Source organism: Salvia hispanica, chromosome 4 (genome assembly GCF_029641045.1).
Source record: "Salvia hispanica isolate PSC_SH4W2 chromosome 4, Shi_PSC_v1, whole genome shotgun sequence".
In the NCBI taxonomy this organism is placed as follows: Eukaryota; Viridiplantae; Streptophyta; class Magnoliopsida; order Lamiales; family Lamiaceae; genus Salvia; species Salvia hispanica.
The window spans coordinates 18,312,091-18,336,526 of record NC_142695.1 but is presented as its reverse complement, the minus strand read 5'-3'; the positions used below and the strand labels follow the sequence as shown (position 1 = coordinate 18,336,526).

Here is a 24,436-nt window from a genome sequence, read left to right as displayed (position 1 = left end):
AAGTAGGTGGAAAAAAATTAGTGGAATAAGGGTCCCACTTGTATATATTAGTTTTAAATAAAATGGGAGTGTAATGAGTTAGTGGAAGATGAGACCCTATTAACATTTATAGTAAAAATAAATCAGGACTCTTATTCGCTGATGGACTAAAATGAAAAAACGAGACTCTTATTCGCGGACGGAGAAAGTATTTCTTATCATGTGTCCGAATTTTTTACTTACAAGTTTTTTTATTGATTGTCTCACTTCATTTTCACTATTTTTGTTAACGAACCTTACATTCAGTGCTAACTTACTCACTAATATTTCACTATTTTTTTGAACCATTTCCTCTATATTTTAACAAAATCCATATTAGATCAAAACGTGACACATAATTAATAGGGAACAGAGGGAAGTAACGTATCACAAACTTTGATAATATTGGGAGTGTATTAATTTCATAAGTAATGAAATGAACTTTCAATTTTAAAAGTATAAATGCATACATTGATTGTAACCAGAATTTTTTTTACACAAGATTCAGTGAATATATTTCGTTGTCATTAAAACTATACCACCTTCGTCTAAAAAAATTAGTATGGTATTTTTCCCATCTTGATTCATCTATCAAAATTAGTTATATCAATTTATTAGAAAATTTCTCTCATTTATAGTGACTCTCAAATTTTAAATTAGAGAGTATGAAATTACACTAATTGTTTTCTAGGTATTTATTTATTTATTTATTTGTTTTAATTGTTTTCTAGGTACAACTTGTTGAAGCATTGTCCTTAGAGCATCTCCAATACCGGCTAGCCAACCGGCTAGCCGATTCACGTGGCTAGCCGGTCGGCTAGCCGAACCATTGGAGCAGGCTAGCGCCAAATCGGCGAAAAAATTGGCCAGGGCTAGCCGATCGCGTGTGGCTAGCCGATGCGCTGGCCGCCATTGTGGCGGCCCGATCGGCCAGCGATCGGCCAACGCCGAATTTTAATTTTTAATTTTTTTTAAAACATATATAAACGCTTTTCTCTCTCTCTAACTTTCTGTACAAGAGCATCATCGAGCGATGAGTAACGCGGGTGGTAGCAGTGGTGGTAGTGGTGGGGATGAACGGAGGATGAACGAGGCTATGGAGGCCTACATGAACCGCGAGATGGAGCGGTACATGCGTAGGGTGGAACAGCAGGCGATACCTCGCCCTCCGCGGGTTGTCCACCGCCGAGCAGTAATTGATCGGGATCACGTAGCTGCACATCAGCGGCTGTATGACGACTACTTTTCAGAGAACCCGCGGTTTCTCGCAAACATGTTCCGGCGGCGTTTTAGAATGCGCAGGGAGTTGTTTATGCGTATCGTTGACGCTTTGGAGCGTCGATATCTGTGTTTCCGCTTTAGGCATGATGCGGTTGGTAAACCCGGCCACACCCCTATTCAAAAGTGCACGGCGGCAATCAGGCAATTGGCCTACGGAGGTGCGGCAGACATGTGGGATGAGTACCTCCACATCGGTGAGTCGACAGCCCTGGAATGTCTGAAGTATTTCTTTGAGGGCGTGATAAACATTTTCGGTGAGAAGTACCTTCGAAGCCCTACACCCCAAGATTGTCAGAATTTGATGCAGATGCACGGGGAGAAGCATGGGTTCCCCGGGATGTTAGGCAGCATAGATTGTATGCATTGGGAGTGGAAGAACTGTCCGACTGCCTAGAAGGAGGCCTACACGACCGGCTACAAGTCAAAGAATCCCACGATGATCCTCGAGGCCATAGCTGATTACCGGCTGTGGATCTGACATGCGTATTTTGGGGTAGTCGGGTCGAACAACGACCTCAATGTCCTGAACTCGTCTTCCCTCTTCAACGAGAAGTGCCAGGGCGTCGGTCCAGCCGTCTCATTTGTGGCCAACGACAATCGGCATGATATGGGCTACTACTTGGCGGATGGGATATACCCTAGGTGGCCTGTCTTTGTGAAGACGATCAGGCACGCAAGTGATGAAAGGAAGACCTACTTTGCGGAACGACAGGAGTCGGTGCGAAAGGACGTGGAGCGCGCATTTGGTGTGCTCCAGTCTCGATGGGCGGCAATTAAGGGTCCAACGCGTTTGTGGGATGCCAGATGCATTTCTCAAATAATGTACGCCTGCATTATCCTACACAACATGATCATCGAAGACTAAGGCGTACAACTGACTAGTTGGTCCAATGACGATGAAGCCGGTCCAAGCCACGGAACGGCCACCCCTAGCGTACGACGTGGGGTACCTCTCGATGAAGCCGGCCGCCTCAAGGAATTTGCCGACATGCGCCAAGTGGAAGCTCATATTCAACTCCAAAAGGATATAATTGAAGAGTTGTGGGCACGGAGGACTGCACGCCGTTAGTTTTTTTTTCTGTATTATATAATTTTTTTTTTATCTATGTACCTTTTTTTAATGGAATTAATGAATTTCCCCGTATATGTGTCGTAAATTTAATTCCGTAATTTAATCGTAATTTTAATTCCGTAATGTAGTATATTTTGAATTATTTTTATTGCGGTTGGCCTATGGCTGGCCTAAATCTGATGTGGCAGGTTGATTTCCTAAATCTGATGTGGCAGGTTGATTTTTAATGCTGCTGACGTAGCAGGGAGAGAGAGTGACTGGCCTATGGCTGACCTATTTGCATTGGAGATGATTCAGTCGTCAAATGTCAAATACATCACTTTTATCTTTGTTAATTACTTAATTAATTGCTTTGTTATTTGATTGCTAGATTTATAAGCAAACAATTAATGTATGCGGTTTTGTCATGCATGGAATTTAACGTTTTTTTTTCCAATGCAACTTTAAGATGCAAACTTTTAATAAACTAGACAATATTTTGTCATGGAATTTAATGCTTTATATGTGTGTGTGAATTGTATAAGTTCGAAATGTATTAGAATATTTAAAATAACAAAAGAAGGAAAAATATAAAAATGCAAAAGATTTAATAAAACAGAAGAAAAAAGATTTGTTTATTTGATGGGTTTCTATTGGATTGGGAATCCATATTAAACTATGGATATAAAAATATAGAAAATAAATAAGAACAAAGATACAAGCTGGTGGGTTTCGAACTCTGGCATCTAACTTCAAAAGACGCAGTTGAATACCGCTAGATCAATCATGCGAATTGATAATAGATATATAAATTCATTATGATGTCAAGATTTGGAGGTGTACTCCCTTGATCCCACGTGGCTCCACCATTGTCTAATAGACTAGATAAATCAAAGATATTAAAATCCTTTGAACAATTATTACGAAAAGAAAGGTTGGTTTAGAGTCTAACATATACATTGTCCATTTTATATATCGGTAACTAGAGATGCCCAAGGTTTTCGGTTTCGGCGGTTAACCGTAGAATCGTAATTGCCGGTTTCGGTTCCGAACCAGAACTGTGACTTTTTTCTTGAACCGGAACCGCCATATTTTGAACGGTGGGCCGGTTCCGGTTTAAAATTTTACGAACCGAAATCGTGTCGGAACCGTCGGTTCCGGACGGTTCCAAACCGGAACCGTGAAAAATCATCGGAAAACCGTGAAACCGAGCCGGAACCGCGAAAAATGCCGGAAATCGGCGGTACGGAACCGTTAAAAACCGCCGAAAAACCGGCGGTTCTAAACCGAAACCGAAACCGGAACCGCCGATTTTCGAACCGAAACCAAAACCGTGAAATAGCCACACGGTTCGGTTCCGATTCCACATTTTCCGAAACCGGAACTGCCGGTTTACGAACCGTGGGCATGTCTAGTAGCACGCCATAGGGTGTACTTATTATAATACAAACAGATTTTATAAGTTGGTAGATTTCATGTCCCATTAAATATAATATTCCGTCGGTTGATTTCTAAATTAGAAGGGTTACAAACAAACGAACACGTGGCGGAGTAGTGAAACCCTAATACCCGAAATGCCCTCTCTTGCATAATTGCATGCTTTGCAAGTGGTACATATTTCAACCAATCAACATTATTCTTCTATCCACTCCTAGCTTCTCTTCTATATATACTTCACTTAAAAATCCATTTTTAAACGCACTTTTTGTTTCCCATAACCTAACAAAAGAAAAAAAAGAGAAGAAAGGTAAGTAGCAATGGCATCAAGAGTTGCAGCTTCAGATTCGAATTTTAATTCGATGCCTGCCACTCTTAAGCTCTTATCTGATTATTCTTCTCTGAAAATGTTTATTTTTAATAAGATAGAAAGAGGATTAGAGTATTGTAACAATATTGCATTCCACGGGATCCCTCCCAAACAATCGTTTATTCTTATAGTAGTAAGTAGTTGATACTTGATACATCGACTCTCATCTTAACTTTACATGTGAAGCTGATGCGTGCTATATATATTAAGAAAACAAGATATAATTAATGAGTCCCATTATTCACAAATCTAGTCTTAAATACTGAACTAGAGACCAAATTAGACCCTCCATTTTCTTAATCCCGTGGTTATAATGAATTTATAATTAATTTAATATTTTATTCAATAAAACTTTTTTATTTTATTTTAATTTTTTATAATTTATTTTTACAAAAAATTAATTTTTTTAATTAAATAAAACTTGCCGGAGTAAATAATGAACTATATTCACTAAATAATAAACTAAATAAAGTATGTTATGAAGTAATTTTGACATGTTATTGAAATACATTAATGATACAACAAGTTTTAGTGTTAAACGTTAAGCAGTAGTAATGAACTATATTCAATAAGCAGTAGTAATGAACTATATTCAATAAACGTCAAACAGCAGTAATGAACTTATTACATAATTCAGTCATGCTATTACTTCATTCCATTAGTTTATTACTTCATTCAATCATGTTATTACTTCATTCCATTAGTTTATTACTTCATTCCATTATTTTGTTACTTCATAATGTGTTATGGCATAATTATCTTTTAGTTGAAGTAAATTCGGGATGTAATGAATGCGAAAAACTACTTCACAACATACTTTTATTTAGTTAATATAGTTCATTATTTACTCCAGCAAGTTTTTATTGAATAAAAAAAAAATTAAAAATTAATTTTTTTGTAAAATTTTAAAAAAAATTAAAAAAAAATAAAATTTGAAAAAAAAGTTATTTATTTAAAAAATATTAAATAAATTATAAATTAATCCTAACTACAAGATTAAGAAAATGAAGGGCCCTAATTTGATCTCTAGTTTGATCATTAAGAAGAGTTTGACATTGATCACATCTCTATAATTATACTACCTCCGTCCCCCAAAATTTGCTACACTTTGACCTGGCACGGTTTTTAAGAAATGTAATGGAAAGTGAGTTGAAAAAGTTGGTGGGATGTGGGTCCTACTTTTAAAGTATTAGTTTTATAATAAAATGTGAGTAGAAATGAGTTAGTGGAATACGGGGTCCACTATCAAAAATGGTAAAAGTGAAGTGTATCAAATTTTCAGGGACGGACCGAAATAGTAAACTGTATCAAATTTTCAGGGACAGAGGTAGTATATTCTAAATTATTAATTTGGCCCACTTCCAGGTAATATGCATGCATAGAGATCGTAACATTTGATACGTAAGTTGATGCGTGTTATATATTAAGAAAAAAGGAAATAATTATATAATCAAAATCAGGGCCGGTATTCGTCAGGGTCTGAACACGGCACCGTGCACTACCGCCGAACATTGGCAATCTGTCGGAAATATTAGGATTTGGGAAATCACCCCGGATTCATTATAATTGATGAAAATAGAGGAAGAGAAAATAGAAGAGTGAAATAGAAGTGGTGAAGTGTGGTATATATATACATTTTTGAAGAAATTAAAAAAAAAAAAAAGCAAAACGCGTTGCATCGTCCGCGTCGCCCGCAATGGGGCGGACGATGCATGTTCCGAGGCACATCGTCCGTGGACGATGGATGTTCCATCGTCCGCCCCACAGTGGATGCTCTTATTGTTAGAGTTTGTATACTAGAATTCACGTTTCGAGTGATTGAATACTGTAAAACTCTTATTTTACTTTCCAATGAATAAAACATATGATTTTTGTCATAATGTTGTTATGTTTTACATTTAATGGATGTTAATTGCATGTTTAAATGTAGGGAAATTGGTCTCTAAAATCATGAACTTTGTCTAAAATTTGGTATTTCCCATGAACTTTGAAATTGGTATATAATATCACGAACTTTGCATTTTGTTTGGTATTTCCCACGGCATGTCTATTACTATATTTGACTAACTTACGAGGCTTTTTCATCATACTTCACACAATTAAATCAACGTGATTTTCAACGTAACTTTTTATCCTACATGTTATGAACTTAAAAAGTGGTTCAAAATATTATAAAACATATCACGGTTGCCTACGTTAAATAAGATTTTGATGAAAATATCTTATTTGAGTGAGTTTGGGAAATACCAAACAAAATGCAAAGTTCGTGATATTATATACCAATTTCAAAGTTTATGGGAAATACCAAATTTTAGGTAAAGTTCATGATTTTAGAGACCAATTTCCCTAGATTTAATACTCAATCTTAATTTTATATTTACAAAACATTATTGAATCTGGAATTTATATTTACTAATAAAACAATTTGATGCCAATGACTATTATCCTTTCATTAGATGATAATAAGTACATTATATAACATAGGTATACTACTAATATTTTACAATTTAGAATTTTAAATATTATTTAATAAATAAAAAAATTGATGTGAATGACTACACTATTTCGTTTGACGATAACAAGAAAATAAGTATATGAACGCATGTATTCATTTTTATGACTAAGAATTTTAATAATTATTTAATACTAATAAAATAATTTGATGCGAATGACTATAACTATTCCTTTAGATGTTAACACTAAGAGATTAAGTAAGTATGTGCATTTAGTCATTTTTATGACTTAGATTTTAATAATTATTTAATAATACAAATAAAATAATTTGATGCGAATAATTATTACTATTTCGTTAGATGATAACAACTAGAAATTAAGTATATATACACATGTACTCTTTTGTATGACTTGGAATTTTAATAATTATTTAATACTAATAAAATAATTAGATGCGAATGATTATTAGTATTACGTTGGGCAATAACACTAAGCAATTAAGTATGTATATGCATGTAGTCATTTTTATGACTTAGAATTTTAATAATTATTTAGTACTAATAAAATAATTAGATGTGAATGACTATTACTATTTCGTTGGACGATAACACTAAGAAATTAAGTATGTATATGCATGTAGTCATTTTTATGACTAAGAGTTTTAATAGTTATTTTATAGTACAACTAATAATATAATTTGATGCGAATGACTATTATTATTTCGTTAGATGATAACAATTAAAAATGAAGTATATGCACATAGTAGTCGTTTTTATAACTTAGAATTTTAATAATTATTTAATACTTTCTTCAAAAAATAATTATTTAATAGAGTACTAATAAAATAATTTGATGCGAATGACTATAACTATTCCGTTGGACGATAACACGAAGAATTTAAGTATGTATGTGCATGTCGTCATTTTTAAGACTTAGAATATTAATAATTATTTAATAATAATAATATAATTTGATGCGAATGACTATTGCTATACCGTTGGATAATAAGACTAAGAATTAAGTATGTATGTTTATGTAGTCATTTTTACGACTTAGAATTTTAATAATTATTTAATACCACTAAGAAAATAATTTGATGCGAATAATTATTACCATTTCGTTGGATGATAACAATTAAAAATTAAGTGTATATACATGTAGTCATTTTTATGATTTAGAATTTTAGTAATTATTTAATACTAATAAAATAATTTAATTCGAATGATTATAATATTACTATTTCGTCGGATGATAATACTAATAAATTAAGTATGTATATGCATGTAGTCATTTTTATGATTTATGGAGTGACAAATTAATATATTAGAGATTTATGCAATTTAGTCTCGTTAATTTTGATTGAGTATATTTAGATTATTGAGTATATTTTGATAAAAGAGTGTAATTTGGTGAGTTGACTTTTGATATGAATTTGATTGTTTACTTAGATAAATGATATAATAAATGAATTGCCTTTCCTTTTATAATTTAAAATAAGGGTATATTAGTCCATATAATAATTTGGTTTATGACAAAGTGACATAGGGATATTATGTCGTGCAGACATTATGTCTCTAAATCATCACTCCAAAAAGAAATAGTAAACCACTTAGTTTCATCTCCAGCGGTATCAGGTGTAGTTGAAACTATACAATATGTATAATCAATTTTTTAATTATTATTTTACATTAAAATTTGATTTATAATTAATTAATTTAAGATTTGACAATATTTTCAAAACTTTTATTACTCCATCTTTTGGCATATATTCACTAAAACCTTTATACTCAGTCCCACGTATATTTTTAAATACGCAGGTTGAACAATAAAATGGTAAAGTTAAGTGTTGATGAGATGGAAATTTTAAAAATCAAAAGACTCACGGATGTGCATGGGCGCATGGCTTCATTTGTTTCACTGTGCATTTCAAAGAGCCTTTGTCTTTTTCAATATATGACTCTGGTATCTTGAAATTTGTACAAACTAATGCCCGCCTATTTCGTACTTTTGAATTTTGAGATGCCATGAAGTAAGTGAAACAATCGTTTGATGTTCTTACTTTTTTTATTTCTTTGTTAAAATATTTAAGTGCGTTGTTTTTGCGTGAAAGGCTTTGTGTATAATCATACTGATATCTATTGAGATATCACTTTATCCCATTAAAAATGAAAATTTTTCCTTTTTAGATTGTCCCATTAAATATAAAATATTTTTTAAAATAGTAATAACACTATCTCTTCCGCCGGTCCGATCACCACCTCCCCTGCGGGACCATTCGCCAACACAATCGAGATTCTATCTCTCTCTTCATTCAACACCGCTCTGTGTTTCACACTCTTAAACCTCCCGTTGGTGAATATCTATACAAACAAAACAAACACATAATTAGAATCATATTAATTGAGTAGTCCTACTATTCAATTTAATTATACCTCAAGTTGGTCAATAGAATTCTTAGAGCACTCCCAATGGAGTTCCCTTATTTCTCCCTTATTTCTCCCTAACTCCTGCCACATCAGCGCCACATCAGCATCACATTTTATCCCCAGTTTTTAGCCAACCCCTACAATGGTTTCTCCCTTATTTCTCCCTTATTTCTCCCTAACTCAACATTTCATTTTTACATCATCACTAATTTAATTGTTTTATTTTTATATATAATAAAGCTAGCTTATTTAATTTATAAAGATAAATCAAATAAATAGTAATAAAGTTCGTTGTATTAAACACGGGTACACATTACAACGAAGAAAATTAAAAAAAAAAAAAGTACACGAATGGAAATAAAAAATCAAAAAAAAAATTCAAAGAAAAAAAAATTCAAGGGCGGTGGGCGCGGTTTCTATTTGCCCACAATTCTTCGATGATATCGTGTTGTAGTGCTTGATGGGCCTCCTTCTGGTGTATGTCCATGAACGCCTGGAACCGTTCATGTTCGTTGTGCGGTACACCCTGGCGGGCGGACTCGGTTGAGACACCGTGACTCGATGATGCAACACTTGGGTCGTTGGTGACGTCGAGGACGCCTTCGTGTTCATCTTCGATGATCATGTTATGCATGATGATGTACGCATACATGATATCGGCAATATCCCCCTGGTAGAAAAAGCGCGTCGGACCCTTTACCAGTGCAAATCGCGATTGGAGCACCCCAAATGCCCTCTCCACATCCTTGCGCGCAGACTCTTGCGCTCGGGCAAAATACCTTCTTCTATCTCCGAGTGGGCATCTGATCGTCTTCAGAAACACGGGCCATTGCGGATAGATGCCGTCAGCCAGGTAGTACCCCATGTTATGCACATTGCCATTGGCCGTGAATTCGATGGAGGGGCCTAATCCGTTGATCCGCTCGTTGAAAAGGGGCGAGGAATTGAGAACATTTAGGTCGTTGTTCGACCCGGCTATACCAAAATAAGCATGCCAAATCCAAAGCCGTTGGTCGGCAACGGCTTCAAGAATGATGGTGGGATGCGTACCTTTGTAGCCGGTAGTAAACTGGCCTCGCCACGCGGTTGGGCAGTTCTTCCACTGCCAGTGCATACAGTCGATGCTGCCGAGCATCCCCGGAAAGCCGTGGGTCCTCCAGTGCCAATCCAGTAGGAACTGGCAGTCAGCTGCGTCCGGCGAGCGAAGGTAGTGCTCCCCAAATATCTCTCGCACGCCCTGACAGAAATTCTTCAGGCACTCGTTGCCAGTCGTCTCGCCGCATTGCAGATACTCATCGAACATGTCGGCGGACCCTCCATATGCCAACTGCCGGATGGCAACAGTGCATTTCTGTAGGGGCGATAGTCCGGGCTTCCCTGCTGCGTCTCGCTGGAGCCGGAACTCGGGGTAACGCGCGGACAACGCATTAACAATGCGCAGGAAGAGGGAGCGGCGCATTCTGAACCGGCGACGAAATACATCTGCCGGATAACGTGGTTCCTCCGCGAAATAATCGGCGAACAGCCGATCGTGCGCACCAGTGTGGTTGCGAGGGATGTATCGGCGCCGCCGGCGGATTGGCCGTTGGGGGGGTGGCTGCTGCATTCGAGCGATCTCGCTTTGTATGCAGCGGGAGATATAGTTGTTGATTGGGTTGTTGGCGAAACCCGCTACATCCCATCCGGTGGGAGCGGGAGGTACCTCTTCTTCGGAAGAAGAATGTGATATTTCCTCGTCGGACTGAGCACGAGACGATGAATCAGAACTCATTTAATAAAGATGGAGAGAAAAAAGATTGAAAATTTGTGTGAATGAAGTTTGTGGGTGATGAATGGAGGAAGAGGATGAAATATTTATAGGGGTGGGATAAAATAGCCGTTCGGCCAAAAAAAAAAAAAAAAATTTTAAAAATCGCCGATTATCGCCGAGCGTCGCCCACAGTGGCCGGCGATCGCTCGGCGATAATCCGGCGATAAATCGCCACTCGGCGAAGCAACGGTAACATTATCGCCGAATTATCGCCGACTTCGCCACAATGGCCGGCGATAATTCGGCGATAATCGGCGATTTATCGCCGAGAATTCGCCACCTCCATTGGGAGTGCTCTTAGGAGAATCAACATTGAACCACGCCGTTATGTATGAGAAGGGTGAAGAGACCTCCATCTGTGTGAGAGCAACGTGGATAGTAATTTGTCGCAAGTAATTGAAAACTCGACTACATCTTCAATATTTTATCCACCTAAAAACGTTGCATACTGCTTCAATTAGCTTCCTAGCTAATACTCTTATCATTTCGGTGTATGTCTGCACCAAATCTCTATCAAGTATCAACATATATAACACCCTTAATATGATTTCCAAAATTTCGCAATATTTAACCAATTTTGTTTCTGGACAGAACTGCCCTTTCGAATACAAATACGCCATTTGTCTCTATTTTGACTAGACACGATTTTACGAAATTGTTTGACTTTGTAAAAAAAAATGGAAAATTAAGATAGTGGAATGTGAATTACACTTTTATATACTCCCTCCATTTATAAAAAAAAGTCTCATTTGGGATGGCAGTACGGGTTTTAATGATAAATTGGTAAAGTAGGAGAGATGAAGAGAAAAAGTAGGTAAAGTATAAGAAATAAGAGTAAAAGTAAGATAATGAAAAAAAAGTAGGTAAAATGGAAGAAAAAGTTTTCATTTTTGAAATAGGACTATTTTTCTTGGACATCCAAAATGGCAAAATGAGACTATTTAGTTGAATTATTGGTCCACTTACCTGAAATGAAATAAAGTAAATGAGCTTTTAAATCACGGACAATCCAAAATAGCAAAATGGAACTATAAATCACGGCCGGAGCACTATCATACCACCTTTTCCATTTCTAGTCGTCTACCTAAATTAGTTAACGGATTGTGGGACCTACCTTATTAAATTAATATAACTTTCCAAAAATGAAATGCACATTTTTTTTGGAACGGACAAAAATGGAAAGTGCACATATTTTTATGTGACGGATGGAGTATTTTTCAGGAATACCCCTCCGTGCCCAAAGAATATGAATTGTGCCCAAAGAATATGAATTTTGGGTTCGGCACAAATTTTAATACAAAAATAGTAAAATAAGAGAGATAGAGACTGAAAGAGTCTCTGAAGAAAACTTCGCACCACATTTCGCAACCTCAAGTCATCATTCTGATGATGTTATGCAGGATGCTCAGTCACCTTGATTAGAATATCAAGAACTTCTTCCTCTCAATAAAAGCAATAATTATGAGAACGAAATTCTGTCTCCTAAAATTAAACATTAAAAGATGTGAATCTGAGCTAATTTACCTAGAAGAAGCTCGTTTTGAATATAGAAAACACTGCTTATATTTAGCAGAACTCTATGATAATATGAGGACCCTACAACTGGTAATTTCCAGGTCTGATTGCTATTATGATAGCATAATTCAACATTTTTCATGATTGATGAAAGATTAATTTCCTCAAAAAATTGTAATTTTAGTTGCGAAATTCGCACACAATAAATTTATATTTCCCAATGGAAATGTGAATTGAATTGCCTTCGAAAAGATATAAAATATTGTGGATCATTTCGAAATAAAATTGAAATCTTATATGTGATACAAGAGGTAATTAGGAAAATTAAAATTGCAGAGAGAAAGATTATGATTCTTACCTTGATAATGACAACATAAATTATTGCCGACAATTTACTGTTCACCTTTTGAAATATCAGAAGAATCTTTTGACTCTCAGGAAAAGTGGAAGAATGACTCACTATAAATGACGTTGGCAATGACGTATCTTCCATTCAGCTCAATTGAAGAAGCATTTCAAGTCCGGAATTTGCCTTATTTAAGGCCAACTACCCTAGTGAAGTACACACGCTTTATCTTATACTTCCACACACTATCTCATGTGCTAAGAATTTCATTGTGACACCCCGAGTTTTCGTGCACTAGTTTTAGAGTATAAAAAAAATTTGGACGAAAAGACGATTGGAATTAAAGAACGAGGAAATTTAAGTTTGTAAACTACAATTATTGGAAGAAGAAAAAGAGAATAAATTAGCACAATACTTTATGAAGAGGATTTACATATGTTGAAGAGATTAATGGTAAAGGGCTACATAATGGAAAAGGACTACACAATCTTATTGAGAGGTGTGAGATTTTGCTACATAATAGTTACATGTGGAAAATACAAAAGTGGAAGCTACAACTTAGCATTTCAAAGATGCCAAACAACAATATTCGGATACTAGCCAAATAGAGCAACTAAATCTAAGTGTTTCCCTCATTCCCATCCTTCTCGATTTTCGGCCTCCACAAGCTCCAAGGATGACAACCCATATACCTACAAATTAGCACCGAAAAGGATATTAGAAATATGCTTCACAAAGACTCAAGATTGGAGACTTCTTCAATTAGTAAGTATGACAATCTATACAATGCATCATCAATCTTCCAAGAAAGGAAAAAGACAAGAATAAGCAAGGAGTGAGCTCATCCCTAAGGCCTTTTAGAGGCAACATCAGATTCTCTTTCCTCATCAACCGAGGCTGAGATAGCAGCCGAGAGAGGCAGCCCCAACTTACACCAAAATAGCATAGCAAGCATAAACATCATGTTCGAAAGGCAGCAAGCTGGCAGCCAAAAATGAGAGTCTTTGTCCCCAAGTTTCAGCACAAACAGCCAAAATAGAGAACTATATAAGCAGCCCCATCTCCCTTCCCCTCCCCACTTCTTTAGACACCACAAATTCACTCAAAATCAAGGAGTGCAGCAAGGAAACGGGAGGAGCAAGAAGGCGAGGAGAGACAGCGGCGAAGCAGGGAGGGGGGAGGACAACCGCGAACCGAGAGGATCCACCGAGTGAGGTAATTACCTCAACACCCAACAACCATTTCACATCATTTAGAGCGGCCTCAATGAGTAGTCAAGAACTTAGAATCATAGGAGAAACATAGAAATAGCACCAAGATCCAAATAATGCTCGACAATCAAGTTTCACATAGAAATCATGGCCGCCTGAACTAAGAACTCAAACTTTTCACAAGAAATGTAGACACTGCAGTAGCTCTTACTATGAAATCCCAACATCAAGATTCCCAAATCACATAGCTACTGCCGATTAAAGAACCACGAACAAAACAAGTAATAGGATAAAGAACTTAGCTTTAGGCCGAGAGGGAGTCGACGCAGAGAGCTAAACAGGGCGCTGACAGCAGCAACGGAGAGCCGGCGACGGCGGACCTCGGAGCTTCTGCGCTCGACGGAGAAGGAGACGTGGGAGAAAGGCGACGCCTTTTCCCTTGATTGGTGACTTCGCCGCTAGAGCAACAGCGCGAGGCGGCCGCCGGGGACGACCGCTCACCAAGGGCAACGCCGTGGGAGAGAGGCGACGCCTCCTCTCCACCATTGAATTCGCGGAGGAGAAAGGGTCACGGCGGGCGTTGATTTGCCGGAGATGGCGGAGGGGAAAGGCGACGCCTTCTCCCTAACCGGGACTTCACCGAATAGAGAAATCGACGAAGAGAGAGCTTGAAGGAGAAAACTCGATGGAGGCATAGGAGAGTGACTTGTTTAATCAGTCTAGTGGTGACCGGCGGTGACTCGAGGGAGAAGGAGAAAAAGCTGCTGCTTCTAAATCCTTAAATCCCTAATTGAGAAAAGTGGAAGAATGAATTGGGGAGGAAAAGTCACGTATGGAGAAGGAGTATAATTTAGGCCTTCAATTAAATTAATTAGATTTGGGCCTAGAGGTTTTAATGTTGGGCCCTAGTAATTAATGAAAGGAGTGTCTGTTTTTAATTAAGAGTTGGACCCAAGTATTATTTTATTTAAGGAGTGGGCTATGGTTCTGGGCCACTTAAATAACAAGGAATGGGCTGCCTAATTTAATTAGTTGGGCTCAGAGATTTATTAATTAAGAGGGCCGATTATTTGTGGAGAGAAATACACCAATTACATGTCTAAATAGTTGAGCCGAGAATTATTTACGAGAAGTTGGAACTAATTTAAGGATTTAGTTGGAGCTCAACTAATTCCCGAATAATTGCTAAGTTTTCGAAGATGGAAAATTTTGAGTTGAAGCCCGAAAAGTCGATGCATAAATTCCGAATAATTTATGTAGATTCCGAGAAAATAAAGTAGTAGAGTGGGAGACGCGAAAGCCGACCGGCGTCGCCCCGCGACGCCATGGGCGGCCTTAAGAAAATTCAAAGAAAAGATTTAAGAAAGGATTTTCCAAGAATCCATATTAAATGCTTAAGTAATTATTTTAAAGATAATGGAACTTCTCCGAATTTAGTTAAAGTGGATAAATAAATCCTACAACTTAATGAAGCCCGAGAAAGGACCAGAGAATCTATGAGACAAGACTAAGGATATAGGTGCTAGGTCAAAGGGTGCATGCATTCTTTCTAAAGAGAAATAGTTCAAGTACTAATTAGCGTGTCACACTATTTATATTCAAAGGATAAAATGCTCAAAGGGCAAGTGAGGTCAAAGCGGATAATTGAATTGAAGAATAAGCATACCAGGTGGGCTTTCTTTTAATATCCAGCACGCTAGTGCGGATATAAATCAAATACTTGCGAAATTATGAAAAATCATCTTTTCTCAAAATTGAGCTATGATTCTTTTCAAAATTGTTGTCATGCCATAAATTTTTTGTTTTGATGAATGAGATTGAATGTCATGGAATGGAATGGATTTATGAACGGAATGGATTTATGGATGGAATGGATTTACGAATGGAATGGATTCACGAATGGAATGGATATATGGACGGAATGGATTTACGAACGGAATGGATTTATGGATGGAATGGATTTACGAATGGAATGGATTCACGAATGGAATGGATATATGGACGGGATGGATTCACGAACGGAATGGATTCACGAATGGAATGGATTGATGAATGCATGGAATGGATTTATGAACGGAAATGGATTTATGAATGAATGATGAACGATGAAAGAACCTAGTCTGTAGTCGAACTTTTAGCTCACAAAAGAACTTAGTAAGCTCGGGTCTTTTAAGAAAAACCCCGTGTGTTACTGTGATGGCTTGACAACTGTATAATGTATGTTTTGTTTTCGGCACGTGTCCACCGAGTACTCCTGTACTCAGCCCTGCATGTATTTATAAATGTGCAGGTTGAACGTCAAGAGGATGGAGTGATGATCGGAGTCGATGTTGTTAAACAATCAAGTTGATCTCCCAACGGTTCGTGTCTTCATACACGAAGTCGTTTAGTAAGGACTTATTCCGCTGTGTTTTTGTGATGTGAGAATTGGAGAATCTCACCATCAACTCTGATTTATTTGAGGAGACGTTCATTCTGTTTTCAAGACCATGTAATGAAATACTCGGCTTCTTTGATATAAATTTACTTGGCCTTTGTGCAAATTCTCAAGTTCTAGCCCCTTTTCTTTCCCCGCTTCTTTAATCCCTCTTATTAGTCGTGGTTTACCCGTTTTCGCTATCCTTAGCAAAATGCAGTCGTGACATTCATTCATTAGTAAATATTTCTCTGTAAAATAAATCTGTAATAATTAGTAGCTTTCGCATCTCCTCAGTTGTATCTCCATTTCTTTCTACCTTGCTTGATCTACTCATTAGAGTGGTATCAGAGCCACGTTTAGTAGAGGTGCCCATGGTTCAGGAACCGGCGGTTACGGTTTGGAACCGCCGGTTCCGGTTTTGGAAATTGTCGAACCGGAATCGAACCGCTAGGGTGTTTCGCGGTTACGGTTACGGTTCCAAAACCGCCGATTTCGATTTCGGTTCCGAACCGGCGGTTTTTCGGCAATTTTTTACGGTTCTAAAACGCCGTTATTTTGCAGTTCCGGCTTGATTTCACTGTTTTTCGCGGTTCCAGTTTGGAACCGCCCGGAACCAGAGGTTCCAGCACGGTTTCGGTTCGAAATTTTTTGAACCTGAACCGAACCACGGTTCAAAAATCGACGGTTTCGATTCGGGTAAATTCTCACGGTTTCGGTTTAACCACCGGTTCGGTAAACCTTGGGCAAGTGTAACGTTTAGTGGCAAGGTACGTAATAAACAATGTAATATAATTTTAATTTATTGCTTTTTACTACTCCCTCCGTCCCAAGGTATTAGACCAACTTTCCTTTTTGGGATGTCCCAACATATTAGACTCATTTCCTTTTTTAGCAAAAAGCATCTATCTTATTTTATTCTCCACCTACTTTTTTCTCTCTTCTCTCCCCTACTTTTTCCCTCTCTCATACTTTATTCTCTCCACTTTAACTAATTAAATATCACTTCCTTAAATCATGTGCCCAAAAGAAGTGAGTCTATACTCCGGGACGGAGGGAGTATCTTTTTCGTTTTATATCTTTGGTTCTACTTCGTTATTTGTATAGCAGTACTCTTTTATCCTTTCTTTTTCTTTTTACTCTTTTAGAGCTATCTTGATTAACCAATTTGTTTTCCAGAAATCACCAATAATCTTTTTTCCAAGTACCTTTTTTTGATGTATCTACACCATGCACCATTGATATATAAGGTGCTTGGTTTCTGTATCGATTTCATTCGATCAATAAGAGAAATCATACTTTCTTTCTTCTCCAAAATATCTTCTTCGGTGTTCATCATATCCATCTCCATGGATTCACATTTATGATCTTGTTACCATGATTCACAAGCTGCACATAGAAACACAGTCGTTTGAAAAATTAGTGGTAATTATTTAGTAAACAAGAAACAACAATATTACTCTTTCTGTCCTACTACTCATTTAGCACAAAATTTTTAAAAAAATGATGTTTACGTTAATTAAGTGGAGATATAATAAAAAAAAAGATATAAATTGTTTTACATTTTGCCAACAAAATAAAACACTCATTTTGTCTAAGTTTCAAAATGAAATATGAGTCGTTTATGGTGAGACGGAGGAAGTATTATATAGTACTAATCCTGACATGCTGTGGCGATTGATGAGGATCGCCGCCAACAAGAGCTGAGAAATCGATGATGGGGATTGAATCAGAAGTGAAAGCCGTGTGGTCATTGGGGAAGTTGAATTTGGAAGGGATGGCTTTCAAGGTGGATGAATCTGATTACAATTTTAGTTTGTGAATTGAGTAATGAGTTTGGCGGCTGAGGAGGATTTTGGGCAGGGGATTAGGGTGTAACCATGTTTTTGGAGTAATTGATTGCCAATTTGACCAAAATTTGAATGCAGATTGGCGTGAAGAGGAGTAGAACAAAATTGAAGCCTGCTGAAATTTTCTTCTTGTTTTCAGTTTAGAGACTGCATGCACAGAGAGGAATAACAAGTCTCTTAGGTCCAGTGAATCCACTAGATCACAGGGTCTACGAACTCACGGAACGTTGGAAGATCTCGGTCGTCGGACACACAGAATATCGCTTCAAAACCCTCAACTACGTATACTAAAATTAGCACAGGGAAGTAGGGATCGATCCCACAGAGATGAATGCGCAATTAAACATGCTCAAGGATTCAGGACTATTTTTGGGCTGGTTGCTGCCACGCATTTTTTGGGTTGAGGAAATTAAACTAAACTTGGAGTTGAAATCTGCTACGCTAACAGCTAGATCTAGGCAGAACAGAAATCATGCATATAACTGGAAAAACGCGACAATCACTAGATCTAAGAAACTAATTCCTAAATTACCTAGACCTGAGAAATGAACTGACGGTGGGGACCATTGCTGAAAAGGTAAAGTACGGATGTAAAGCTGAAAAACAACTAACTAAAGTACCAACTAACAGTGACATCATCTTCTCCAATCAATTTGCATAAAATTTCAGTAAAAACAGAGACGGAACGTGAATCGGAAACGAAACAGACTGAAATTTAAGCAAATAATCGAAGAACAATTTAAAACTAAGTAGATCTGCGACTACTAGACGAAGTAAAGTGAAAGGAGAGCAAACGAGTTCGAAATCCATGCACAACTTGATTCCCCTGTTCAAATCCAACCTCGGATGCTAAATCCACTCTGGATCCAAGCATCCGACACAAAAGTATATCCATAGCTACAAATTTGCCAAAAAACCACCGATCAACAACAACAACACAGATCCACAACCTCTTTCCCAGATCAAGCACAGAATTATCCAAAACAGAGAATGACATTCAACTTCCGAAATTAAACCTAAAAAAAACACAGAATCAACTTAAATCAACACAAGATAAACACCAACATGACATAAACTAAATGCATTGATAACCGATAAGTAGCCAGCAACCAAATCGACTTCCAAAACGATGAAGTTCGACGGAATAAAAGTACGAAAAGCTGAATGTAAACAGATTGTTTCTTCGCCCTCCGTGAGGACGGTGTTACCACTGACTTTTGCCGAAGATGAACCCCTAGAAATCCTAAACTATCCCAGAATTCCCATTTTCCAAGTGTGTGTGTGAGTGTGTGAGCTAAGAGCAAAATCATGTATATGGCGTGTGCTGCATGCTCCTTTATTTATAGGCGTTGAAGTGGGTCCAGCGAGGTATGAATAGTCTTTGTTGCCCTCAGCTATTGACCTCCTTCGTTTAGCCATTTTTTTCTCTTCAATTCTGCTCACTTTCCTTCATTTTCCTTTGCTAGTCCATTACCTCCAGCTCTTCTTGGATCTAGCGTATCCTTCACACACCTGGCTTAAAAACTGCGTTAGACCCAGCAAAATAAAGTGTTTTTCACCACATAACCGATGCATGAAATTAGCCTTATCAAACTGTCCACACTTAAACCATACTTGTCCTCAAGTATAAAGACAAGAAAAAGAATAAGGCGAATTTCGAGGCACGGTTATCCCCTGACCGACTCCTTAGACTCAAAACAGACTCCTAGACCTAGACAGAACTAATACACAGATAACAAACACTTAAAGATAAAACACATAGACACATATGCATGAACTAGCTTCAACTTTTAGGCAACCGTCCCCACAAGGTCAAGGTCAATCCAACAGGCTGCACTTCTCCAAATTGGCCCCTTCCCTTCTTCTACCTAATCAATCTGTCAGTTCGTCAAGATAGCCCTTTACTTTTCCAATTGTTGGATTCACTCGATCACTCATTCCTCACCAGGGATGTTAGGACCGATTCTCTCATAAGTTATTGCCATACCACTGAAGCGTCGGGTTATGAGAGTTTTCTCCTTTTTATACTTCGTTCTCCCTTTTTTTACTGGGTCAGGTTATTGACTTGGCTTATTAAAGGAAAAGGCTTCTAAGTTGAAATACATCCTATCTTCAATTACTTTCACTAAGGAGATCATGCCATATTATATTCACCGGCTCATGCAACGCAAACAAAACCTAGACTTAACGACTCATAACATGCTGACAACTACACGCATTGACTCCCCTTCCCCTCCCACTTCACTCAAGCTTGTCCCCAAGCCATCGTCGTGAAGGGGGGAAACAAGGTAGTCAATTCAACACACAATAAACAAATAATAAACCTATAAAAACTTCTCACACTTAGACCGTGCATCGGGCTAAGTGGGAGAAGACACAATAAATAGAAAACATAAACTTCTCACACTTAGTCCAAGCATTGGGCTAAGTGGGAGAAGGTAAACACATATAGAAAATATTCACAGAGAACCAATAATAACAACAAGCATAAAAAAAAAACAGATATAACGGAAAGCAGAAAATAAATGTTACTTGGTCATGGGGGTGATTCACTTCTGGGTCTGGCTCCCTCGAGAGCCAGATTGGGTTGGGATCCCGGGTCGGGTCATCTTCACTTTCTTTTTCGTCGGCATCTCCGGCTCCTCTTCTTCCTTCTCTTGCTCTGGTTGATCGGACTCTGGTTTCTTTAACATCATGGACTTTGATCTGGATGAGATTAACACTGGCTAGGATGCGGACGGGGTAACCATTTGCTTGAGCGGGTGCGGTGGTCGCTGGACGGAGGGACTGCTCTGGCCTGGTTGCTTGACCTCGCTGATGGACCCAGGAGATGCCTTCGACTGGGTCAAGGGGAGTGTCTTCTCCAACCATTTCAACATCTTCTTCACAAGCTCCACAGCCTCCGTCATCCGCTCGTTCTGCTTGGCGGACTTCACTGCCAGGTCCGCAATGTTTCCCTGCAGGGTCTTCACCTCTTCACGGCTCCCGCTCAGCTCTTTCCTTATCCCTCCAAGCTCTCTCACCATTTCTTTTCTCATCACTTTCATTTCTTTCCTCACCTCCTGGACATCCTTCCTCTGCTCCTCGACCTCTTCACTCGGCATAGCCTCCACAGTCTCCTCAACCTCCGCTTTCACCTTGTCTCCTACCGTGTAGAAGAAAGTTTGTTTGCCGTGAGCTTGGAGTAACCCCTTGTTGAAAAAGTACTTAACACTGAAAGTCTCCGGGGGTTCGCATATCACGACCAAGGGAGCGGTTTTGGCTATCTTCATTTCAATATTCAGCTGGAGGTAGGCGCCTAGGAGATGGCAGGTATACATATGCCGAGCAGGGTTGCTTGTCATCTGATGACATGCTTGAGCCAGCCAGTAACCCAGATGCACCTTAACGCCTTTTGCCATGCACCAAGTGAAATAGAGGTCGGTCGTAGTCAGAGCTGAATTTACAGTTCCCATTAGGTTGTAGCTGATAAACGTCTGAGCAAAACGGAGGATTTGGTCCTCGATGTGAGATGCCTTAGAGTAGCTAGACTTAAACGCCCCTGCCTTGGAGTGAGTTGACTAGTTCCCATGCTACTTGTACTTTAAATCCTGGCGTGTTCTTCGGTACACCAATCATCCTCTCATTCCATATGCCTTCATCGTCCTCAGCCTTGGTAAACAACTCCATTCTCAAGGACCACTCTCGGATGCTCATTTCATGTTCCTCATTAAAAAGCCTGAGTGTGATGGAGTCCGCGTCGAGGTCAGAAGTGTTCTTTAATCGGAATGTCGAGAAAAACTCCCGTACTAAGTCCACCGGCACCTTCTCCTGGCTGTGCCTCAATAACCACTCAAAACTGATTGAATAGATACATGCGCGGAAATCTTCATCACATGCAATTGTCATGAGTTCCTCGGAGCTGTACTGCTTGCCAGACTTAGCCATCTTCCCAGCACTGCATCCCTCTTTGTACACTGTGGCCCGTTTCTGATCGTCGAAATGCCTCATCGACTCCAGCAGTTCCTTAGTCAGCCACACCTCCGGACGTCCTTGGACAAACTCCTCGTCAGATTCTCCAGGTTCAGTATTGGACCCAGGAGTAGGCTTTTCTTGTTCATCGGTCGAGGGAACTTCGGTCACTGGGGAAAGGGTCTCCTCAACCTCCTCGACGGAGGGAGCTTTCCTTGACCGTTTTGGCTGGGCCGCAACTGCCTTTTCTTTCCTTGCCCTTTCCTTGGCCAGGCGACGATACTCTGCCACTTCCGCTTCTATCCCTCGGGCAGGGAACTCCTCCTTCTCGGAATAGACCAAGTCATCCACTTCGTCAAGCAGACTCCTCCTGGCCCTTCTCCTCTCTGCTCTCTCGTCCACCCGGGGTTCGTCTGCCTCCTGGTCATCCACCAGGTCAACAATCAGATCTAGCCTTTCCTCGACAGGCTCCTGTACTCCAGTAGTATCTAGGTTCGTTTCTTCCACAAGCTTTTCTGGGGTTTCCCCCACATCATCCACCATCGGGGTCGCCCCCTCAATATAAACAGGGGTTTCCCCCCTGACATCACTCGGGGTCGCACCCCTGAAATCCTTTGAGGTTTCATCCCCAGTCTTCACAGGGGTTTCCCCCTCAGCCATCAACTTTAAAACAGGGGTTTCCCCCTCAGCAACTTCTTCATGAACATGGGTTTCCCCCTCAGCAATCCTTTCTACAATGGGGGTTTCCCCCTCCACAATTTCCTCCATAATAGGGGTTTCCCTCTCAACAATCTCCTCTCGAACAGGGGTTTCCCCCTTCTTCTCACCCTCAGAGTTAGGGTTTCCATCACCTTGTCGTTCGGCCTCCATCTCCGTTTCACCGTTATTCCGCTCACCATCCGTCGGCAGTTCGTTCGTCGCCTCTTCTTTATCTTCCTCCAGTGAAGCGCTTTCTGCTTGTTGAAAACCAGAGTCCGGTACCCTGGTTGAATCTTGAGGTTTTTCTTCGTGGGGAACTGTGGGTTGTGCCGTCGAATCCGCTGGGATCGTCGGTGTTGGTAAGGCCGCCGCTGATGTCATCAGGCTGGTGGAGAACAGAGCGTAGACTTCCTTCGCTTTCTCGACGCTACCTAATTTTTGCGTCAATTCTGCCAAGAGAACTGCGTCATGCACCGCCGGCTGCGAACTTCTGGTGGCCTGAGTTGGATCCATTACTGTAAATCTGAAATCAAGAAGAAAACTCGGTCGAAATTGGTTAGGGTTTGTGTTCTTGAGAGAGAAACAAAGTAGAGAGAAGGAAGAGAAAATGCAGTTTTCGTCGATTGGGATTATTGGAGAGAGAAATGCCGGTTAGCCTTTTCTGGTGAAAAGATGGTGCGGTTGCAGGCGTGATGTAAGCAACCGTACACCTCCCACAAATATCGGCCAATTTGAAATTCAAATTATCTCCATCCCTCCTTGACTCCCTTCTCCAGGCTCTCCTTCCCTAGCTAATTTCCCTGACCATGACCCTATACTTAAAAAAAATATGAAGATGCCAGACTCGTAGGTCAAGGTTAGAATATAAGGCATCGATTTTCCTACGGAGTCTGGTGCTTCGAATATATTTTTGAAAGATTTTAAATTTTATATGCATTTTTTTGGATTTTCCTATGTTTAAAACGTAATTAAACTATTTATACACTTCTTTTGAGTATTCCCGAGATTCCCTGGTTCAGTGTATATGCTTAAAATGTCAACCAATTTACCTGACCCAGGAATTCATCGAGAATACCTCCTTGTCTGACTAGGTGATAATAGAGAGTGCGCGTAGTGGCACTTCCTCCACTACACACAACTCAGAATTATCCCTATAGACTTTCACTCTGTGACCATTAACAAGAAAAGGGACAGAGTTAGAGGCACTTCCCTGGATCTCTACTGCTCCATTTGCACGGAGACCAACAATGGTATATGGACCGATCCACTTAGACTTCAACTTCCCTGGCATCAGCTTAAGCCGGGATTGGAAAAGGAGCACCTTCTGTCCCACATGGAGTTCCTTGACCCGGAGATTCTTGTCATGCCATAATTTTGTCCTTTCCTTATACCACATGGCGGACTCATAAGACTCCAGCCTCAGTTCCTCCAGTTCTTGTAACTGTAACTTTCTCTCTTCCTCACAAGCCGAAGGCTTCATACTCATCTCCTTAACTGCCCAGTACGCCTTGTGCTCGATACCCACGGGCAAGTGGCACATTTTGCCAAACACCAGCCTATAAGGCGACATTCCGATAGGAGTCTTGAAAGCAGTTCTGTAG

General features: G+C 39.3%; 1 long non-coding RNA gene across 1 annotated transcript; it reads left to right on the top strand.

Moving 5' to 3' along the window:
- Window positions 1-13,131: 13,131 nt before the first annotated feature.
- Window positions 13,132-16,462, top strand: LOC125196690 (uncharacterized). The gene is made up of 2 exons (XR_007171925.2): window positions 13,132-13,923; window positions 16,210-16,462. It is a non-coding gene; the product is annotated as an uncharacterized LOC125196690 (long non-coding RNA).
- The last annotated feature ends 7,974 nt before the right edge of the window (window positions 16,463-24,436 follow it).